We start from the raw sequence: 18,023 nt of genomic DNA on the forward strand, positions 1-18,023 counted from the left end.
ACCCCAGCTATTTATTGACTTTTTAAAAATAGGCTGAAACCAGAAATATGAGATTTATCTTGCAGAGTAAGAAACTATCCCTTTGTCAAGCCTTCAAATCCTTGTAAACATTTTGATGAGCCTCAGGACAGCAGCAGAGTAATACTCAGAATAAAATGATGACGAGGATAAAACAATTAGATTTTCCCACTCAAGTTACCAAGCAGCAGAGGAAAAATGCATTTAATAAAGATCCCTGTAGGTATTATAAGCAAAATGTATATTGGAAAAACAATTGGTTTGCAACTGTTTAAGAATCTGAAGGAAAAAAAATTAGTAGATGATGAATGAATATTCTCCGAGGGAGAATCAAGTACCCAGGTTTCTGTTTTACTCATAAAATCAGAAAAATAATTTTTCTAAATATTAAAAGACAACTGTGATGGGTAACTTTATGTCAAGTTGACTGGGTCTCAGGATGCCCAAATAGTTGGGTGTGTTTATTAGGGTATTTCTAGATGAGATTAACATTTGAATCAGTAGATTATGTAAAGCAATTTGTCCACTCAGACTCCATCAGATAAAAATGGGCCTCCTCTAATCCATTGAAGACCTAAACAGAATAAAAGGCTAAGTAAGAAAAAATTCTCTCTCTCTGCCCGACTGTTTTCAAGATAAAATATCAATCTTCTGTCTTTGGACTTGGACTCAAACTAGAACTTACATTCACATGTATGTGAATGACCTGGCATTACAGATATGTAAATTATCTACATCGGGATACTCTTAATCGAGCACTTGTAAGAAGCAAGGAGCTGAGTGACTGTGTATATTATATTTTCAAACATATTTGGAAAACATTAATATGGCTTAGCTGAGGTTGGCTTGTAATATCTCTCAACAAAGTAATGAAAGACAAAGACAAACTTAGAGATCCAAATCCCAAGCTCAATCACCACAGAAATTATCTGAAAGCTTCTATGTCTGTAATGAAGGGGATTTTTTTCTCCTGTAGCCACAGTACTGAACTGGTTGAAAGTCAAATGCAGAAACTCATCCTGTGATTGGCTGAATTACAATGAAAGTAGAATTGCCAGCCTCAGAGGGTGTATACTCTTAAACTGAGGGCATTAATTGGGAAAGAATGAGATATTTTAAGCTGGAATGGGGATGAGTGGGAAGACCTGATAAAGCTGGGTACATTGAATCCCTAAGTCATAATGAGTTTTCTTTGCTAGTGATATTGGCTTCCCCACCCCAGTGTGCATTGCCTGAGGAAAATAGCCTCCCCTGAGGCAGTTGCCATTCAAGACGATGCTCATTCTCCTTAGGGACCACCCCTACCAACTCTTCTTGCTTGTAGACTGAACTTAAGTTCCAGCAAGCCCCTAAAAAAGAAGTACAAAGTATGACTCTTGAGGAGGTAAGCCATACTACAAAAATCTACTTGTGTTTTCTACTATATATAGATAGGAATCCAAGGAACATGTGTGGGAATGAATATTAGTAGTGTGGTAAATCGATAAAAGGGATCAAAGAAGCTGGATAAAGTGACCTTTTAATTCAGGCTCAGTAAGCAGGAATTCTGCATTTAATGTTGCAACCTGGGGAGTTAGGAAGGGCTGAGAGTATATTTATTTATTTTGTGTTTTGGTTGGTTGAGCTGAAATTTGGACTAAAAGGTGTCCCATGAGTAAATTTAAAAATCCAGACTTAACTGATTTAATGTAGAGGGAAGGATTCAAAAGCTTAGGGAGATTGAGATGTTAGAGTGGATTTGTCATTGAGGACTTACTTATCTACACTGGGAAGATACAGAAGACACACCTTTCACTACTACTATGAGAATTAAATTTGTGAAGGGAGTCCAGCATCCTTGAAAAAGACTATGATGGATTCTTCCAATAGGCCAGATCTTACAGTGGTGACTGCAGTCTCTGAATTGGGACAGTTAAATGTAGTGGAAGTAATTGATCTCAGTGGCAGGAGCCAGTGGCTACCATCACTGCCGAACAGAAGGTTGATGTGGTTACTAAAAGGGACAGCAGAGTCAAAGTAGCAATCAGAATGGTCTGACTCCCCAGACCTTTGGTGTTGCTTGTTAATCATGGTATTCCCAGTAGATAAAAAGCTTAATACATTCTTACTTCATCTGCATAAGCTGAAAAGTTTGAGGTCCAAGAGTAAAAGTATATCCTGAATCATAAAAACAGAAAGTCATGGATCCTCAATAATTCCCCAATTTGAACCAGTTTATAGTCCCAGAACCCTTTGAATAAAGGAAAGGCCGCGTGTCTTTGAGGGATAATCCCACTACACTGCCCAAAGTTCATACTGTTAATCCTTCTCTTGGCTTTCTCCAAAGGGATCTAAAGCCTTTTCCAGAATAACTGCATTGGAGAAAAGGAAATAATAAGATATTTGGGTGAATACTGGGCATTGGTTTTGAACTGACATTAAATCTGAGATCCAAAATATTGCTGTGGTTCATTAGTCAGAATAGTGACTTATGCAGGTGGTTGATGCAATTTAACTCAGATTCATCTCACAGAATGCAAAGTGGTTCTCAAACCCATCCTGTGGTTATTTTCCCATTGCTACAATGCATAATTAGAATAGATATTCTCAAAACCTAACAGAATTCCCACCCTGGTTTCCTGACCTGTGAGAAAGGCTGAACTAAAGCCCCAAGTGGACCTTTTGGAGTATGGAATTTGTCCTTACTTTTACCTTCCAAACGCTAGAGAACACTTGAGCCATAAAATCTTTAGAACTACACTATTCATTTCTTTTTTCTTATCCTCTCCTGAGGACACTTCTTTTCTTCATTGCTTTCAGAGGGAGAAGAAGGAAGAGTGGTAGGGAGAGAGAGAAACATCAATGTGGGAGAGAAGCATTCATTTATTGCCTCCCGTATGAGCCCAGACCAGGGATCGATACTCCAATGGGGGATCCTATGCATCTGGACTGGGAATCACATGTGCTCTGCCAAGACTTGGGATTGAAACCACAACCTACACATGTGTCCTGACTGGGAATTGAACCTGCAACCCTCTGGTTATGGGGTGACACTCCAAAAACTGAGCCATACTGGCCACTGCTATACTATTCATTTTTAACCTCATGATTTGTTTTCTTCTTTCTTGTCTTCTTTACTTTGTTGCTCTTACTCTTTTTCTTTTTTTTCCTTTCTCTTTTCCCCCCACCAATTTTAGTTTATATGTTTGTGCTACAGTTAATGTATCTTTTAAGCCACTGTAAATAATCTCTGGCAGGAGATCAGATTTAAGTAAATAAATGAAATACTGTGCAAAATATAATTTACATTAGAATTCAATTAATTTTCTTTATATCTATTATAGTAAAAATGTACTTTGAAGTAAAAAAATTACATTGAAAGAAAAATACAAGAAAAATTTTTAAAAGGTAAATATATTTGAGGACCATAATAAATAAAATAGAAGTATAGAGCTATTGGTAGTTAAAGCCAACAACCCATTTAACTGTATGTTCAGATGCAAGTAAAGAGAGCCACATTATATTGTAATTACTACAAAGTAAGGGAAATTTCCCATATAATGAAGACTACTTGCTTATGCACAAGTAGTATACTCCCCATGCTCATGATATGAGCCTAAAAAATTTATTGCTGGTTGCCTTTTAGGGATACAATTTACATTTAAATGAAGTTATCTGTGAGGAGATTTAAGTGTAGTTATCATGTATAGTGGGAAATGATTATCCCTATATGTTTATGGTTATAGTTATCCCCATATGAGGTTAGCTCGTAATGTCTCTGAACAAAGTAGTGAAAAACAAAGGCAAACTAGAGATCCAAATCCCAGGCTCAGTCACCACAGAAATTATCTGAAAGCTTCTATGTCTGCACTGAAGGGGATTCTTTTCTCCTGTAGCCACAGTACTGAGTTGGCTGAAAGTCAAATGCAGGAACTCATCCTGTGATTGGCTGAACTACAATGAAAGTAGAATTCCCAGCCTCACAGGGTATGGAAATTTCTAAGCCAGTGACTGGCAAAGATCCTGCTGGCCTTGTGACAGGATTCAAGACACTTTCACTATTGCACTGGGGCAAGACATCTGGGATCGTCATACGAGCTTTGATTCTGGACTGAGGACCTCAGAGAGCTGAGTGGAGATGACCATAACACTAAAGATAAATCAGTTCCACTCAGAATAATGTGGCAAACCCCGATTTAAAAATTCTAAATTAGATATGTAAGAAAAAAGTCTAACACTAGAAAGGCATCCCTCAAAATAAACAACTAGATAATTAGTTAATACTTTTTAAATGAATATTATAAAATAATTTAAAATACTTTAAGTGATAATGTATTGGAATTATCTTCAAAAGAAAATGATGAAATGATATTCATAAGTAACTAGAAATAAAGGACAAAATAATTCAGAAATGAAAAAACTAAGAATGTAAAAATTCAAATCTTATGAAATATATAGTAATTGAATCCATAATATAGTTGATCAAGGATGCTGTACGTAAGATCAATCTTTAATAAAAAATTTGATCTACTTCAAAAATAACCAATCTGGGAATAAAATAACAAGTAAAAAATCTATTCTCAATAATGACAGAATCTGTAAGCTACAGAAATAAATGGCATAAAAACTGTGTAAACCTTTTAGGATTCAAATGGTAAACTGTAATAAAATAGATAAAGGGCATTAATAAACTGGGGCATAAAATCACAATGAAATGAAAAACTCAACTTCATAAAGATGTCAATCCTCCATGGATTAATTGGTAAATTCAATAAGACTTTATTTAAAAATTAAATAGTTCTATTTGTTTGTTGGTTGGTAAAAGTTGCCTAGCTAATACTAAAATCCATAATAACAATGAAATGGGGCTTCTTTTTTCCACCTAAGATAGACTAACAGAGACTTAATTCACTCTCTGTCTGAAACAAAGATGAAATAGCTAAACGTGTTAAACCACAGCTTTCAAAACACCAGACAGCAGGCAGTGAGAAAACAAGAGCACCCCTGTGATTGCCCAACCTTTCTTTCCTGAGAGTTTCCAGGCCATGACACGTTAAGAGGAACACAGAGAGCCCAGCAGGCTTTCTGCTTTCAGGGGAGCAAGCTGAGAGTTCACAGAGACCAAGATGTCAACAGTGGTGCACAGATTAATGAATTAGAGGTGAATGTCCAGAAAACTTTGCAGGGTACCTATCAAGTAATTAATTGAATATGTGTGGGAAAAATACACAAGGCTGGGGGGAGAACTGGGGTAAAGGATTAGTGGTAACAGTTTTAGAGCCCTGGATTCACAGGATCTCATCAACCACTGAGGAAAACCACAGGGAACGAGGGTCAGTGCACAGAAGGATGTTCATTGTCTGAAAAGTGAGAACTAATTATTCCTAAAGAGCACTGCTGTGGTCTCACCTAACAAACCTTAGAAATATGAGGTCAATCATCATTCCAGGAAGTTTCTCCAAGAAACCAAGTGTTGCTTCATTTTGGAGAGATATCCATAGCTAAGAGTTACCTGATTTACCATTAGTGTGTGTCCTCAGGATTAAAGATCTCTTAAATCCCAAAGTGCCTATGACCAATTTTCCAGGAGAGAGGCATTTTAATGACTGACTTTAACACAAGAAATAAAACCTAGTAAGCTAATGCCCCCCAAAAAATATTTTAAAAAATTATCATTCCCCTCCCTACACACATATACAGGATATACTTCAGTTGCTGACTGCAGGTTGGCTGTCCCTCCAACTTTCAAAGTGATCTCCCAGCCCTCGAGTAGGGCATATATTACAAAGTTGACTATGAATAATTAAGGCAATTTTTTTCAAAGACTTCCTTAGGGAGGTCAGTTCAACTTGTCTTAATGTCTATTTCATCAATCAGGTGACATTCACCTACCCTATGGCATGATAAGTGAGAGTTGTAGGAATGGAGGTTGGAGAAGACATCTGGAGTAATTGACAGGTGTTTTCAGTGGGAGGCACAGGGGCTGGGAACATCTGTTGTTTACAATTAGTCAGGGCTATCTCAGAGGGAATGGCAGACCCCAGAGTGAGTTAAATGTAAGGTACTCACAATATTTTGTAGGACCTCTGCCAGGGTCTTTTCCTTTATGTGGAAGGATGGAGAGTTTCACTCCAAAACACAGATGCCATTAATGTCCTTTTCTATCCCATACGTCCTTCCTTCCTTCCTTCCTTCCTTCCTTCCTCTTCCTTCCTTCCTTCCTTCCTTCCTTCCTTCTACTTCCTCCCTCCCTCCCTTCCTTTCTTCTGTTTGTTGTTGTTCAAGTACAATTGTCTCCATTTTCACCCCATCATGTCTCCCCATCCACCCATCCCCACCTCCCAACTTTGAACCTACCTGCTTTGGCTTTGTCTGTGTGTCCTTTATAAATGTTCCTTGATGGCCCTTCCCCTGTTTTCCCCCATTATCTCTCTCCCCCCTTACCCTCTGGCTACTGTCAGTTTGTTCTTTATTTCATATGTCCTATATTCTAAAGAGGCCTCTTCTTGGGTGCTAAGTGGTTGCTTTCCCTCAACCACCACAAAACCATTGTGTACCATTCTGTTATCTACAAATTTACCTTTGCTCAATCATCCCATTCTTTCATGCAGGTCTTTCTTCTTGAGGCTCAGATGCAAGAGGGACATTGTAATCTTTATAAACCTTATAGATAATCATTATGTTATGCACTTTAACCTACTAGCCTGAGGGGAACTCAGTAAAAGTATATTCAATAAATTGGTGATTATTCTTATAGTATTAGGTTGTGTCAACTCAAAAATAAAAATGTAGGTGGATGGAACAAAATTACTATTAAATTCCTAAGACATTTTTTTAAACTGCTGAAACCTGAAAATTCTACCAACCAGCCTGGCCAGGGTTGCCACAGGAGAAAAAGAAAGCACCCCATCCAGTAATAGTCAGGATAGAATTACAAATTTTCAAAAATAGTGTATATACATTTTGTATTCATGATTACCTAGAATAAGAGGAAATGATCTCTTTCTGGAAATAGTATATTCAGTGACAAAACTGCATTATTAAGGTAAAAGAAGTGAGGGAGATAGAGTCAGATTTTTTTCTACAGTATAAAATTGTTATACTTAGAATTAGACTGCTGGACTCAGGTTAGATGATTGCAATTTTGTTGGAAATATCCAAAGCAGTATGGTTGGTAGCAGGGTTGAATAAATGGCATCTTCTCTCCATCAGGGCTGAGAAGGGTGTGGACCTTTGTCACGTCAATATCATAGAGCTTCTTCTATGTTCGATTTGGTACTTGTTGGCTTTAACATCCACAGTGAACACACGCGTGTTGTTGTTTTCTGTCTTCTTCATGGCTGACTCGGTAGTCAGGGAGAACTTGATAATGGCATAGTGGTCAAGTTTGTTTCTCATGGGGGTGCTCTTCTGAGGATATTTAGGCTGCCCTTCTGAGCCGCAGGGCCTTGAGCTCGTTGGAAGGTAGATAATATGGGAAACTTCCTTTTTGAAATGGCTTTGGATGCCTTTCAGTATTGGTTTTTTGCCTTTAAAGCCTTTGCTTTGGCTTTGGCTTTGGTAGGAGCAGGCACTTCCTTCTTCACTTTCAGCACCACCTTTGTGAAAAGCAGAAATCTCTGAGTGGATGTTATGATGAGACCATTCTAGTACTCTGCGATACCAGATATCAGTGCATGGTGGGAAATGTGGAAGATTCACTAAATAACTTGATATAAACATAGTGTTCCATGATTTTTGTGATAAAAGATACAGTATTGTTACATGGGAAATGATCTGGAAAACTTGAAAAATGACAAATAGTAGCTTCAAGGGTCACCGTGATCAGACTGGAATAGCAACATCATGACACATATCATCAACTGTGTGGCACTACTGATAACTCATGAGAGAGCCCCAAAGTCACATGTAGTCAACCTGCCAAGAACAGATGGTGACAACACTTCAGTCAATACAAGGCAACTGGGTCAACTCTTGTCAGGTGTCAGAAATCTGGCAACCAGTTCCGATATGCTTCAGAAACAGAACTGCTTACTTAGAGCATAATTTGTGTTGGCAATGTGTTTCCCTGCCTGGTGCGATGGTCAATTCAGACAGAAATGGTGGGAATCTGGCTTGATCAGTAGCTTATTTTTGGTCAGTTTCATTAGAGAATGTTCTCTTATTATTATTTTCTACATGTGCAACCCAGACAGTTCATTCAGCAGCTGCAATTTATTTCTACAATCAGTGGCCCCAAAGACAGGTATTTCCAATGTGCCAGTCTAAAGTTTTTCAAATGTCAAACAAATAGCCAGTTTATTAGTGAATCCAAATTGTCAGTATAAATGTTATAAATTTTATGATGCAAAGTCTTGGTCAAGCTATGAAAATGGCCTTTATTGGTGATCCATTTGTGATCTTGGGTAGCTGGTCCTGAGGTTCAATAGCTACAGCAGCCTAATGGACACCATCAGATTTCATCTTATATAAATCATCCTTGAATCAGGCCTGGAATTTAGGAGAATCTCTATGGATTGAGAATGCAGGTGGTTCAACAGCTTCACTTCAAGCAGCACATTTGGGGATAAATTTTCCCTTAAAGTGACAGTTGCCAATTTTTCAAGTAATGGTGAAATAACACTGGGACCCTGCTGTCTTGTGTACTTGAGTGTCAGATACCCATTTCACAAGTCAGGCTGGCTGGACGCTTCTTAACTCGCTAACCATTGGGTTGTTAGCAATTAAGCTGACCTACCTTCAAATGGCAGACACATTCCAGAAATTAACAAGCCTCAGGAGTTAAGTTTTAACAGGAGTGAAATAGCAAGCTAATAGCTTAAAAAAAACCCATCATCGTAACTGGTAGCCATGTCTGCAAGATGAATCCAAAACCTAAAGGCCTCCTGCAAGTAGAGACTGCTTGTTTTTACCAAAGCTCCAATCAGCAGAACCATCATTCACTGACACATGTGGCCCTAAGGGATCACTAGGCTGTGTGCTCCCTGAAATACAAAACATGTTAACTTGCCGGGAGGATTCTAGAGTTAGCTCTCTTGGTTTGGATGACATTCAAAAAAAAAGTATGCGGTGGCTTAGCCTATATGAAGAACCAAGTAGAAACACCTAAGTGAGACACAAATGTCTCTAATACCCTATAGAGTGCAGTCAGAGGCTGGGCCCCTTTTTGGTGGGGTGGGGGGAAGGACAGACATTGTTCCTTGATTGTCAGAGGTTTAATCATTGTTAATTCACTCACACGGTTTCAGCAAAGGTTACTTTCCAAGAAGGCCCTTGAATGTTTTCAGAGTTTATAATTGACACCTTCCTGAGGGGAGTTAATAACACAAAGGACAGTGGTATTGAGTCCTAGGCTTCTTATTAGTTATCCAGAAGTACATCATCTACATAGCGAAAATTTTGAACGTTAGAAGTTAACGCCATTCATGCTAAACCCTGATCTACCCAAGGCTGGCAAATAATAGGGTAGTTTAGATGCTCCTGTGGAAGTATTAAATACATATATCGGAGACTTTGTGACATAAATGTGAACTTTTCTTGATCCTGATATGTCCAAGACTGTGTGCCAAGTGCCATCAGTCCTTGTCATGGATTCAGCTATAGTCATAAGGTCTGGAAGAGCCAGGCCTGTGGGAGCAACAGCTGAGTCCATTCCCCAATGTTTCACTGTGATCTTCCTTTGCCACTGGACACACAGGGCTATCGTACTGGGGCATTGCATCTTATCCTGCTCCTGATGCCTTTAACTCTTTAATTAAAGTAATGATTTTTCATTTTTCCTCCTTGCTTTCTATACTGATTTTGTTGGACCACCCAGGAGGTTGTAGGAAGGCAAATTCAGTAGCTGTTTTGGGGCCCCGCTAGTACTTCTATTCTTGTTGCTTTTCCTGATTAGAAATATATCCTTTGTATGAAGGAACATGAGGCACATGTAAATAACACATTAATTTCTACAGTGCCTTAATATTTAGGAGCAACAATAATACAGTTAACTGACCCAACGGGCCCAAGAACAGGGACATGGTAGCTTTTCTTCTCTGCAGCGACCTCTGATGAGACACTGGTAGCTGAATAGGGTAAATTTTGTCCCACACTTGTGGGCGGGATCATAACTTAGGCTCCTGTGTTCAACAGGGCTGTAACTGATTAAGTTCCTTGCTTCAGAATCCCCTGGTATACTCAGATGAGTGGGTATAGATTTTGATCCCCCTTCATGACAAGGTGTCCTTAGCCTTACTTCTAATTATCTTTCACTATAAAGTCCCTGTGTTCTGAATAGAGGGAGAGATACTGCTAAGAGGACATCAAGAGAGACCTGTGTTCTAAGCTATTAAATAAGACTTGGCATTTACTTTTTATCTGAGCTCCATGGCAAAGGTGTAGTGGCTCAAACAAAATAACTTTCCACTGTTTTGGTCTAAAGTTATGTATTAAGTAGCAAAGACCTCATTGCTATTACCGCCTATTAGCCTTGAGAATCCCTGACTCAGCTCTAGAAAAAGCCTCTGGCTCTATTTTCCAAAATGCTCACTGTACAAACACCCTTGAAAGGATAGTCCAGAGCAAAGATAGCACCTCTGTTTGCAAGGCTTGCAGTAATGCAACGGATCCCTAGTGAGCTGTCTTCCAACAGCTAAAATAGACATGATTTCATTGATGTAGTTTTAAGGGATAAAGAGAGAACTAAAACTACCATGTTTTACTATTTACCATATTAAGCAATTCTGGACCAAACATACTTTCCCATCTCTGTCTTAACAATTCTTTGATAAGGATTACTTATCTGTGTTTGTGCTAAGCAATACTGGGGTTGGAGAAAAGTTATTTAGCGAATTGTTTTTGAAAAATACTTGCTTCTGAAAAATAAGACTGAACCAAATATAATAATTAACTTGTCAACATTTACATTTTAATCATCAATACACACATCAAGATGATTGTTCCCTGTGCCCATCAGTCCAAAGATCTACATTGAAAACAAATGACAACTGAACTAGATCCCCCCACCTGCTCACCGGCAAGACCATCCTTAAAATCACAGAGACCAGACTCAATGCTCTTCGCTGCCTAGGCGTTTGTAAGGCAACTTGGGACCAGACCCTGGTGCCTTTTACCAGGCAGACTTCAAAACAACATTTTTGCCATCTGATATTGTCATTGCTTATTTTTATAAATTACACATTTTTATATTTTAGGAAATGAAATAGCTAAAACCCCAAAGTGATAACACTTAAAACTGTGTCATATTTAATAGACATATTTTAAAATGTATGTGTATAAAGTTTTATTTATAGTAATCTCTTTATGCCTTATTTTTTATGTCCACTAAACTGAATAATTTTTATATCAATTTTTAAAAGTTTTATAGCCATTCATATATTATTTCACTGAAATAACAAATACAGGTTATGGAAAAAGTAGGCTTACAGTTTATATGAAAAATAATACAATAATAAATAATAATACAAGAATAACCTGTGTTTCACATACTTACAACTGCAAACCTACTTTTGCCACAACCTGCATTTAAATTCATAGTTCACTAGCTATTCTGCCACCCAATCAGATAATATGCAGCCAAAAGATTACATATTTTATGCTGTTATAGTAAAGTTGGTATTGGGAAATAAAACGAAAATAAATTACAATAGTAGAAGATCTCTTTGGGAAACAAAATATAGATAACATAAATAAGAAAGATAAGCATAATCAATCTATTCATCAAATTGTCTCATTTCTTTATTTCTGAAATAAAAATTAAAATATTTCTTTATTTCTGAATATATTTCCAGTGGCTTTTTGATCGGACCTGGGAATTCTGAGATGTACTTTTTATTGGATACATTTCAGATGCTTCATTAGCACTAGTACTATTATTATTCCAATACTTTTTAGTCTTCAAGTGATCCCTGTACAGGAGAAAGTACAATTTTTTCCACTTGGTGGTGCTGGTGGATAATATAAAAAACAAATTATTTCTGGAACACATTTTGAGAAAGCAGGTTATGGTGAGTTAAACAAAATTAAAGGAAGGACAGCTTCATTCACCTCTGCCATCCCAATTTTTCATTTCTCCTTTTGACACAGAGAGTGCAAATTAGTCAGAATGGTTACTACTGATGGCTTGGGTCCTTGCTAAATAGCAAAAGGAACAGGATCTTTAACACAAATTTCATGGCATTGGAGACTGACGATTAATGAGGCTATTATTTTCCTTTTTAGATTGTCTCTGCAGCAGTATGCAAGATTGCTTCAATTACACACTCGATTTTCATTCTCTTGAAAGGACAAGTGTTTGTGTTACCATTCATCTTCTCTCCTATAGCATGATGACCACTGGATTGTATTGTTCTGTCTGTGCTTGATGGGCATGCAAGTATTGTAACAAGATACTGAATGCTTTTATACCAAAGTGAATAGTAAATAAGTGTAGAGACTTGAATAACTGTTCAATTACAGTCAATGTCAGAATATTTTCAGACAGAGTGACAAGCAAATGGCTCAGTACCATTTACTATTTATAAAAAAATTTTAGAACCCTGCCTTCAGACATAATACATTGCTTTATTGAAAGCAAGCTCTCCTAAAGTGGTAACAGTTTTTCATATTTATTTGGTAGTGTTTTTTACTTAGTTCGGCTTCAGGTTTCACCTTTTTAAAAATGCATATATTATACAATTTTTATAAAGTGTTCGATCATGTATTCTTTCAATTACATAAGTACAGAAGAAGAACTGTGTCACTAATACATATATATTTTTTCCTATTATCTGTTAACCAGGGGCGATTCCATGAATTTCTTATGCCCAGAGTTAACCCAGCCCGTGGTGCTCCACAGGGGTTGTGAGATGGAAAAATTATAAGAAAGGATTTCAATGGCAAAATGAAAGTTTTCAGTTTTTACTTCACTTCAAAGAAAAGAACCCAACAGACATATATATTTTTTGTCACTTTGGTAGGCAGACATATTATTAACATCTTTGACGTGGACGAAAAAGCAGCCCGAGGGTCCCCTGTTCTGGTTCTCCATAGATAAAGGACTCAGTGTTGAACTCTGCCACTGAACAACAACTGTTTTAAATATAAGCAAAGAGTGAACCCAAAGCCTATTTGTAACTCTGTATGTTCATTCAAATTTAGGGTTATATACTACATGGTTTGAGATTCCATTAATGCTTTTGATTATTTTAAATGCAGTTGGTAACAAAGAGTGTAGTTAGGGGAAAAAAATGACCTACTACAAAATGCATGAGAGCACTAATGGATCAGCTCACAGCTCCCAAAACCCGCTGATGGAGAATCAATGATCCACCTTTCCTAATACATTGTGAAAGTATGTCTCAGAAGCGATTAAAGAAAGTTTTAGTAGGCTGCCTATTATTACAGTCTGAAGTTTTGTCAAAGGCCTATTAATACTGAAACACTTATTTTTATACGTATTGTAAAATAGCTTTGTTTTCCAATAAAAACTTTAATACTGTTATTATTTTATTCTTTGTAGATACAGAAAAAAAAAAGAATTACCTTACCTTGATTAATTAGCTTTTCTTCACATCACACTTTATTCTACAGGTTGATTTATTTTCCTCCCATCTTCTTAATTACTTTAAACATTATAAGTAAATAAAACATAAAATAACAAATAAATAAAAAAGAAAATTATTCCATTAGAAGAAATAAGACATTATTTTCCCCAACTACCACAGATATGTTGTATCATTTTTGTGTGGTAGAGAGAAGAGAAACACTGGGTTGTAAGTCAAACACAATTTAATGTAGTCAGATTCTAGCATTGCAGGTTGTGAAATTGTTGGTCCAAGACTTCAATTTTGGAGGATGCAATTTTCCCACTTACAGGATGGCAAGGTGTAGCTGTTAAGTACTTCAAATTTGGCTAGTCTGAACTGACCGAGATCTATGAAAATTTGAAATATAAAACATTGCAAAGACAATATGGAAAACAAAAATTTAAAATAACTCTTCATTAATCATTGTACATGATAATATTTTGGATATATTGGGTTAAATAAAACATAAAAATCATTTACATCTTTTTTCTTTTGGCTATTTTAACATGTTGATGAACCTGGAGATCATTATGCTAAGTGAAATAAGCCAGATAATGAAAGACAAATACCATATAATCTCACTTACATATGGGATATAATGAACAAAATAAAGTGACACACAAAACAGAAATAGAGGCATGGACACAAGGAACAGACTGACAGCTGTCAGAGGAGAGGGAGGAGGAGGGACTGGAAGAAAGAAGGTGAAGGGATTAGCCAAAGCACATATGTTCATGACCCATAGACACAAACAACAGTGTGGGGATGGCCAGAGGGAAAGGGGGGGCAGGAGTTGAGTGGAGGTGGAAAGGGAGGGGAGTAGGGACACCCATGATAGTGTAAACAATAAAAGTAATGTTAAAAATTAAAAATTAAAAAAAAATAAAATTGCATCCTTGGCTCAAAAGTGCTGGTTTAGGAACTAAAAAAATAAAGATATTTTTGCTCATAACAGAAAAACAGATCCCAGTGAACTGAGATCGGTTTTTCTAAAGAATATATATTTGTTATTTTAGAATATTTACTTTATTATTTGAATGGAATCGTATTTTTCCAAATGAAATGTTTATTTCAAGATCTCAAACTTGTATTGCTATTTGTATACTCATTAACAATCACATCATAGGCATGTTCTTAGTAAAAACTGTTCATATCTATGAAGTTGATCCTCTTATACTAAGGACACAATTTTGAGGGAAATACTGATACCTATAAGCAAGGAAGGCCACCTACTGAGTGAATCAAAGCAGCCACCTCAACTTTACCCCTCAATTCTGCACCATTCTCAGGCGTACTGCTCCACTCAGACCCGTGACTAGTACACTTAGATGCTTATGGTACCAACAAGCAAAAATTTCCGACATTAAAGAGTAGTATGTGAAATATTATAGCATGAGATTTTTTAGAATTTGGTTGATGACTTTCTATTAACCTTTTATTAATAATTTGTAATTCTGTGAGTTAGCCCATGTGTCCTATAAAACAAATGCGTTGTTCTTTGTCATGGGTTGCTGCTTTATAAAAGTAACAGATTACTTTAAAGGAATACCTATCTCCCAAGTCAGAAAAATATCCTATTGTCACTATTCTTCACCTAAAAACACCTGGCTGTGTGTTTGTAAAACATATCTTTTTTTTAAGCCTAAGATTAAAGCAAAGTCTTTTTATAGCTAATTATATAATATTTCATAGATAAAAAGCATTTATTCTCAAAGAAACTGTTAGATTGTATCATTTTCAAAGAAATTTGTTCAAAGCATAGCAAAAGGTACTGCATTTTCTCTCTTCTAGAAGTAAAGTTTCAATTGTTAATATATGTATTCATTCAGAAAAATGTTGCCAAATTCCTGAGCTCTGTGAGCCATTGTGCTATTTATGGTACCAGGAAGTAAGATAAAATTGACCAGATTGGAAATTATTTTCTTAATGGTAATTCTTCAAACAGAGAGTTTTGGTATAAGAGAATTTAATTAAATTTCTGTTTTTTATTGTATAAACAAAAACTATTCAATACTGTTGACATCGAAAAAGTCGTTAAAAAATTCAGTAGTTTTCCAATTGAAGTCTATTATTGAGTCTACTTGTTATTTGTATATTTCATGGCAACAATGGAGGGCGACAACCAGAACAAATACAATTATTTTAGTCATGAAGCACAATAAAAAAATCCCAAAACTTTATAAATAAACTTCTATTATGTTTTTCAAAAAGTATGAGATTAAAAGTAGAGAAAACTATAGTGTCATAAACAATAAAATATTTAAAAAACAAAAAAAATAATAAAATATTTCAAGAACCTGCTAGGTAAACAATATCTATCAATGATTATTGGAAGTACTTATTTTTCCTCATTTAGCTTTATAGCATTAATGACAGAGTTCAAGTAGAATATTTCCTAAACAATATTGAGTAATCATTATAAACAATATTGAATAATCATTGAATAATCAGTATAAATTTTATACTCAATCCTTTCCCTTTTGTTTTACTTTTCAATTCAATATTAATTGTTTGCAGAGTAAGGTGAAATAAGCATTTCCATTTAAATATCACAAATTTAGAGAAATATATTATGTGCTGTGATGTTTGTTATGAGAAGTTCTCAATGACATCTTAAGTATTACTCCATTAAGACTAGTTTATTATTATTAATGAGGTAGTGGGTTTTTATATTTATTATTAGTGTCACTGGAACAAAAGAGCTAAATCACTTCTCTATAGGAGTAATGCATTTAATTCATGGGCTTAATATTCAATTTATAAAAAGGCAATCCATAATCGAACCATTATGTTAGATATCCCTTCATATATTTCCCTTTTGAAATCTCCTGATTAATAAAGCCTTTTCTTCTGCTTCTAACAGGTGTTCTGACAGTGATGGTCTTTATGTTGCTGGGCAGCAGCGAGGGAAGACAGGCACTGAAGACCAGCACAGTGTCCACAGATATAATTTCCTTTGTTTCTCACCATATATTTTAATACAAATAGAATTAAGCCAAAAAAAATCCAACTAGTTTTCTTTTAGCTTTTAAAGGAAAATGTAACAGAAACCAGCAGATGATAGATATTTAAAAATCATCCATTACATTATTTGAAAACATATTTTCTTTCTTCCACACATAAAAAGGCTCTTCCTGAGAATTATCCTAAAACAATTGAATACTTTGGAGCCAGGAAGAAATGGGATCTGCAATCAATACAGTCGCTTACAACATATGTGACCTTGAACTTCTCTTGATTTTTAATGTTCAATAGGTTTTCTAAAGCAGTTAAATAATGTAACTCTTAAAGGCAAATGTGTTTCTTATATTTTTGCTTAAAAAAGGAGAACCTAGTAGATTTAGAGTTAAATGAATCTATGTGTTGGCTGCTTGTTTGCTGTTGATGTTATATAAAACTACACAATTATGCATCCCCTAGAAAATAGAAAAGTAGCTAATGATCCTTGGTCAAAACTAAAGGTATTAAGTGGTACAGGCATGAGGGCTTTAGGAATTTGGAAGCACCAAGATTCTAGGGCAATATTACTACCACAAAGAAGGACAACACGACCTAGTAACAAAAATGGGTACAATGGTGCAGCATTGCAAATCGATACAAATGGATGAGTTAATGTTTATGATGGTACTACCAGCAAGTGCTGTGAAGAACAGTCCCTGTAGATCGAATATGTACTTGGACTTAGCACCTGCGAAGTACTCTTTTTTAACTGAACTGCAATTTTGTTGTTCATCATTATGTCCTTAGTGAAAATTTTTTTTTATGAATTCTCTTATTCCTTACAAATCAAGTCCTTATGGTGGCCTACAAATGAGCTGGCTTCTAGGTCTCTCTCCAAGGTATCCAACTATATTCCCTTTCTTAGTTCCCCAACCAAGCCCATTAGGGTTTTGTTTCAGAGCATTTTAAAATGGTAAGTACCTAGAGAATGGGCTATTCCTCAGATATTTACATTGTTTCCTCTCTCACTTTATTCATGTCTCTGTTCAACCTTCACCAAAACAAAAAGGCCCTTTTCTAATTTCATTATGTGGATATAACAGCATTTCTTTCCTCTTCCCTTAATTTATTTTTTCATAGTATCACTACCTATCAATAAGTTACACATTTGCATTTGTTATTAACTCCATAGCTTTTGTAACAAACAATCAGCAAAAACATACCAGTTTAATCCAGTTAAAATTGATTTCTTATTCATCTTACACTTTTGATGCTTGTCAGGAAGTCCTGTTCTAAGCAGAGTCATTTCATTGTGTGCCTCTGCCACTTTCTAAGTCCTTGGAATGGTCAATAAATTATCACAGAGAGAGACAGAGTCAACAACAATGCTTGGATTATCATAGTGAGGTTTAGGAGTGACACACATCAATTACCCAGCACTCAGTCCAGTGTCATTGTACCTAAAAGGGAAGCTAGAACACGTAATTCTCTGTGTGCTGTGTGCTCAGGACATGGACA

Source organism: Artibeus jamaicensis, unplaced genomic scaffold (genome assembly GCF_021234435.1).
Source record: "Artibeus jamaicensis isolate MK-2021 breed Jamaican fruit bat unplaced genomic scaffold, CSHL_Jam_final contig_415, whole genome shotgun sequence".
NCBI lineage: Eukaryota > Metazoa > Chordata > Mammalia > Chiroptera > Phyllostomidae > Artibeus > Artibeus jamaicensis.